Raw genomic sequence first — 6,999 nt, 5'->3', positions numbered from 1 at the left:
TATCCCGGATATTAGATTTTACTAGCCGGATGGTAAATTTTACTGGCAGGATAGTAAATTTTACTAGCCGGATATTAGAACGAAAAATGTCGGAAAAATTTATTTTTCCATATTTCCATTAATTTTTAGCCATTATTTGAGGAGCTTGGGGCCCTTCTTGGATGACAATCTCTGTATTTCAAGTCATTTTGATGCGTGAAAATCTTTTTCCAACATTGATGACTACGCCGAGATTTGAACACGCGACCTTTGTGATGACAGTCGAGCATCTTCCAGCTGCGCCACGAACTCCTATAATGTATTCAAAGCATATCGGGAACCGTTGCATCGGCATACACGATATTCCAAAATGACATTCTAACAGCAGGATGGCAAATTTTACTGGCTTGGATAGTAATTTCAATCCAAATTACTATCCTCCGTTAAAATTTACTGTCTTCCAGTTAAATTCTAACATCTAATATGCGGCCAGTAAAATTTACTATCCAGATATTAGAATCTAAGAGAGGCCAAGGTAAAATCTAAAGAAGGATAGTAGATTTTACCATCCGGCTATTAGAATTTACTATCCATAGAATAGTAAAATTTAAAATGTCAAGATGGTAGATTCTAAAGGAAAGTTTCTATGGAGGATGGTATTTTCTACTATCTTTTGAGACAGTAGAATTTAAAGACACGATTTGTAGAAAATACCATCCAAATTTTTCTCGGTGTAGGGGAAAGCGCGCTACGACTCAAGCTTCGGACAATTCAATTTTTTCTCTATATGGATTTCACCTATAGGTCTTTTCTGAAAATTTTGACATTGGACTAGCTATTAAATTATAATATCATAATGGGCCAAATTAATTTATAACACATTGAAAAAAAATGACTTGTGCGAAGCATAAATCGTCCGAAGGTAGAGCGCTTTCCCCTATTCTCTTGATCTATCTTAATCTCCAAGACGATGAACCTGCTTTATATCGCAGTGCTCTGTGTACGTTCTTATACACACAGTACCGCTGGACACAGTACAGTTTTGATACACACAGTGCAGTACCACACAGAACTCAGACTTGTCTCTCGAGAAAGTACAACCTTGTTATCGTAACAATCCAAGATCATATTCAGAATAGCACTTCATTTATGTAATGTGCTGGACACACTTACGACTTAAACCGAGAAACGGCTTAACGTACCGTCGTTGCGGGTGACTTTGCACGTTTTTTCGCTGTTTTTCAACTTTACCCTCAAAAATTGGACAGTTAAAGTGAAGGGAGGGGGGTTAATGGGTAAAATTATTTGTATTCAGTTGTTAATGAATAGATTTTGTGCCACTAACATTAATTTTATAAAATTTTACTATGTTTAAAAAAATCAAGAAAAAGGCTTGCACTGGGGATAAGGTGCTGCGGGTGACTTTGCACTTTTTAATAAATACTAAAAAATCAACAATTTCTGATAATAAACGACAATGAAGATCTTCAGTTCTAAGGGTAAGATGCACGAGATCTACAAGATGACGTGGTCGCCATCTTGATTTGACGTTTCTGTCCGCCATTTTGAATAACTGTCAAACCCTAAAACTGCTCCGATTGGGTTGAAATTTTAGTATGTTGTAGCTGACGTCAAGACCTTTTCAAAACGTATCTGTGTTCCAGTCTACGTTAAGTATTTACCTTGATACAGAGGCTCAAAGTTTTAAATTTTATAATACCGTCGTTGCGGGTGACTTTGCACGTTTTTTCGCTGTTTTTCAACTTTACCCTCTACAAGTGGATAGTTAAAGTGAAAGGAGGGGGGTGAATGGGTAAAATTATTTGTATTCAGTTGTTAATGAATGGATTTTGTGCCACTAGCATTAATTTTATAAAATTTTACTATGTTTAAAAAAATCAAGAAAAAAGGCTTGCACTGGGGTTAAGGTGCGGGTGACTTTGCACTTTTTAATAAACACTAAAAAATCAACAATTTCTGTAATAAACGACAATGAAGATCTTCATATCTAAGGGTAAGATGCACGAGATCTACAAGATGACGTGATCGCCATCTTGATTTGACGTTTCTGTCCGCCATTTTGAATAACTGTCAAACCCTAAAACTAGTCCGATTGGGTTGGAATTTTAGTATGTTGTAGCTGATGTCAAAACCTTTTCAAAACGTATCTATGTTCCAGTCTACGTCATGTACTTACCTAGATACAGAGGCTCAAAGTTTAAAATTTTGTAATACTCATGTTTTGGCGGTCTTTATTTTTTAATCTTAAATAGTTGAAGCCTAAAGGAAATGCCTCAGCAACCATTAAAAATGGTTGAGGCTTTAATTTTATATATTTTTTTACTCTAACATAATTTAAAAAAAAAAATAAACAAAAAGTGCATTTAATTAATATTTTTATTTTTCATCTTTGCGAAAACAATTTTTAAGATTATTAAATAATGCGCTGTTATAAACAAAAACATTACGTTTCTTTTTTTGTTTGTTTGATCTCACCGCCTAACGATAGCGTTGTCTTTTTCGTGATAGTTTTGATAAAAGAAGCTCCCTATAGTTCTGTATTCATGAAAATGTCAAAATTTTGAACTTGGAGCCCCTATATCCAGACAATAACTTGACCTAGGTCGGATTTTATATATATTCTGAAAAGGCCTTGACATCAGCTAGAACATACTAAAATTTCAGCTCAATCGGATGAGATTTTTGTTTTGACAGTTATTCAAAATGGCGGACAGAAACGTCAAATCAAGATGGCGACCATACCATCTTGTAGATCTCGGTCACTTTATATTAAGTTCCCACAAAATTGGATAATTTTTAACCAAATACTTCTATAATAAAGCTTTAGAAAGTCCATTATATGCAATTTTATAACATAAATCATGCGTTCTTAGGAAGATAATAGAGAAAAAAAATATTTTAATAGAAATAATCCACAAAATCGAAGTGGATTATTCTAGCCAGATAAATTTAGATTGGATTTGGGCAATTTACTACTCTGAAATCGATTTTGGAATTGCACCTTCAGATAACTTTTTCACGGAGCCGCTGTTTGACAAAATACCTATATTAGCATTTCATTGACTATTACTGAAACTACAAGAATCCTTTTAGGGATCATTGTACCTTACTTGGTACATAACATATCCCTATATACTTTGACATGGTAGACCGAATCGGCGAAGACCATCAATAAGTGCTAGAATTTATGAAAGTCTTACGGACAGCAGAGTGCAAAGTCACCCCCCGAGTGCAAAGTCACCCGCAACGACGGTAATTATAATCAAAATAATGATCAGAATACATTTCCATCAGTTTCTTAGTAATCCGTCTGTTGGCTTGAGCCTAAAAACGACTTAGTTAATGGAAAACTGATCACTGGTAAAAATGAAAGGATCAAATTTATACAAATTTATACAAATCAGATCAAATTTATACAAATTTGATTCTTTTGAAAGGATGGATCAAATTAACATGTTCTATTATGATAAATGTGCATTCAACATCAACGCCAACAACCAGGCCAATTCCTTCCTCAACATGGGCTTTCAATGGTGGGGACAATTGGTGGGCACCCATTACGGCCTAACATTTTAAGCTAGACTGATTTGATCAGAGTTGCTCCTACCCCTCATAAATACGTTCTAATGTCCTCCTACCTCCTTCAGCCCCCGAAGGTTCTAAATCCGTTACTTAGCGTGGCAGTAGTCTCACTACAACACTAGATGTCCCAGAAAGTCAGTAGTCTTACTGGTTTTACTACAACGCCGGTCTAGGATAGGGAATGAGGTAATAATATAATAATAATAATAATAATGGTGGTACAACGTTCCATAGAGCAACTGGGCCTTCCCACAAAAAGAGTTCGGTACATCCATTTATTATTTTTTCTTATACAGGGATGGGGTTGTCAGTTCCATGCCCGTGAAATCAAGTGCAGTTAAGCTCACTGGATGCAATCCGAACACCTTTAACGCCAGAAAAATTCCTGGTGAGCTAAAGGGGGATTCGAACCCTGGACACTTGCATCATAGAGCGAGTGCTCTACCATTTGACCCATTGAGTGCTAAATGAGGGTCCTTCAGTTAAAATGTCACCATCCAGGGACCTCTATGGTCTCCTGTTCACCATCTTTCGAAAGTTTTACTAACGAAAGACCGGAATTGTTCACCCAATAAGGATAGATACTCATTCCACCCGAGATCGAACTGAGGATCTTCTCGATATCCAGACGAGTGCTCTAACCACTGAGCGCCGCCCACATTATTCAATATTATTCTAAGTCGATTTCAAACAGTATTATTTTAAGAAATAAATTTAATTGTATAATTATTAAATTTTTATATTTTATATTTAATTTCTTTTTAAAGAAAAACTATGCATAGAAATTCAAATTTTTCAAATTCAATAAAGTATGTATCAAAATAAAATATTGTCATCCTGACACAGAACAATGGAAATGGAATTGTTAGTATATAAAATGCGCTACTAATGTGCGTTTGAATTGAAGAGGGGTTGAACATAAAAAAAGGCACAGAGAATATTTTCACTAATAATACAGATTTCCATTTGATGGCTGTGAGTGTGAGGGAGTTATTTTATTATTATATGCATTTTAATTTGGGGATTCATTGGTTAGAATACGGAAATTGGCACCCCTCGCGTCACTCCATCGTGAAAATGGTACACGAGGGTATATAGAAAAAATCTCTCTGGCCATGGGGTTGGGAGGATGAATAATGTGGCAAGTGGCTTGAGATTTTCAATGTAGCCGTATATGGCGCAGAGGGTGAATGCCAAGTTATGGGGTCGTTCTTCTTTTTCTCCCTCTGTGGCTCGCCCTTTTTTTTTGTACTTATGCCAGGGGCTTGAGAAGTGTAGAGGATTTTTAATGAATATTTGAGAGTTCATAAATATATACTTTTTAGTAGTATCCTACCCCCTTTTGCGAAATCATTTGATTATAGCACGAGCAGTCTTTGCTTTGCCTCGTCTGAAGGTTCTGTGCCTATTAAGCTGGTGTTTTTCGCGGAGATGCACTCACAGAATATCAACAAGGTAAGGGCGCATGAGCAAAAGTATTCAAAGAATGGGGAAAATTTGAAAAACATATGTGTTAGTGAAGGAGAAAAAGGTGAATCTAGCATCATGCTCTATAGAGGAACATGAAAAACTTTTCTTTCTAATTTATTTAACCCATTTTTAGAAGCCATACACTTTAGCAAGTAGAGAATTGATCATACGATCTGGATGTAAATTATTAAAATTATTGATGTTTAAATAGTTTTTCTTATAAAAAACAATAAATCATTCTGGTAAGGTGCAGTCATCACTTATGGAAGTTATATACTTGTGGATACCTTGCAAAAATATTCAATTTGTACCTAAAACAGATTTCGAAAAATAACAAAATTGTTAATCACATCAAAAACTGCTAATTTTATAATTTTCGAAATTCGAAAAAGGCAAAAATTTGAGATTTTTGCAAGCTGTCCAGTCCATAAGTGTATAACGTCCATAAATGATGAGTCCATCCTATCTACAAATTAAACATAAATGGTGATGCGCTTCCTTTACTGAATTTCAGCTCGATAGATTTATCAGTTTTTTTTTAAATTCATATTTTAGCAAGAGCGGTCTTACAGAACTTCCTTATTTAGTATGATTTTCTTAGGACACACCTTTTCCAGACTAGCAAGAACTATGTAGTTCAGAGGTGTGCAAGAACAGTTTGATATCGAACAAACGTCAAACGAAACTTGTACGTCAATGATCAAAGCGCTACCTGAACAAACTTATTTTGACGTTTATTCGGTTTCAAACGGCTCTTTAACACCCCTGATGTAAGCTTTCTGGGATTACACATCATCAATATAATTTTTTAAAAGCATTTAAGTTGAAATATTTTGGATTTTTATAACAATTTTAAATCGGACCTCGTTTACTCTGTCTTTTCAATAATTCCAGGTTCTCTTAGCTTAATGATACGGTTATTCTTTATCAAACTCTATTTTTTTTTTATTTCCGAAAACTTTTTATTCAAATATGGACAAAATGGCACGGGATATCGACTTTCGGTTTTCGGCAACTCCCCATAAGTGGACATGGACATTGAACTTTCTCTTGAACGGATTTTTGTCCATACTTCCCTTCACCTCCTCTTTCCTTTCAAAACTATGTTTTTTGAGTTTTAAACAAAACTACTTCAAAAACCAATGTTTCCATGTTTTCTTTGATGGATATATTTTGGAAGCCGACAAGCAAACATTTTGTTATAATGAGTCTATTTTCGGAAATTTTGAAAGTTTGAGTTTTTCCGGTACAAAGTTAAGTCACTCTCTGAAAGTCTCATTTTTCAACAAAATTGAAAAAAATTTGGATTTGCTTGAATATTTAGAACCAGAATTGACTCATACATATGAATTCATGGCTAAGCAATTTATAGATGAAAGGCCTCTTGTATCCCAGTCAAAAAGAATTTCTCCCAAACGATAAGTGCTAACAGAGGATAAAATTTTTAGAATAAATTATTTTTACGAGTTTTATCGAATGGGGTTGTGAAACTGAAATGGGTTAAGTGTGTATATTGTTAAAGTCATATCTTAGATATTCGTTGTCGTTGATGAACGGCCACATGGGAGGGTGGTATAACATATAAAATACCCCATGCAGCGGGTTTGCGCACTCTGAAAGCGACGCCTGGCATGGGAAAGTGCGTCGTGTTCGGGATGCATCCGTCACATCCAGCCACGTCGTACACAATTCCACACTCTATCGTTCACCGCACATTTACACCATCGTCAGTTAACGGACCAACGTTGAAGAGAAAAGATCGTTTCCGGAACGGTTTACAAGTTTACACGGATTCGTCATTTTCAGTTTCCCAACTATTGTTACTTATCCAGCAAATTATTTTTCTCATATCACAGAAAAATTGGCAACTTGTTTGGGAAAGCACATAAAACTTATTGATAAAAAATTGATGAAGAGAAAAAAATCAAATAGAATATAACTGTTCCG

The sequence above is a fragment of the Phlebotomus papatasi genome, chromosome 3 (genome assembly GCF_024763615.1).
Source record: "Phlebotomus papatasi isolate M1 chromosome 3, Ppap_2.1, whole genome shotgun sequence".
Lineage (NCBI taxonomy): Eukaryota > Metazoa > Arthropoda > Insecta > Diptera > Psychodidae > Phlebotomus > Phlebotomus papatasi.
Note: the sequence above shows the minus strand (reverse complement) of the source record.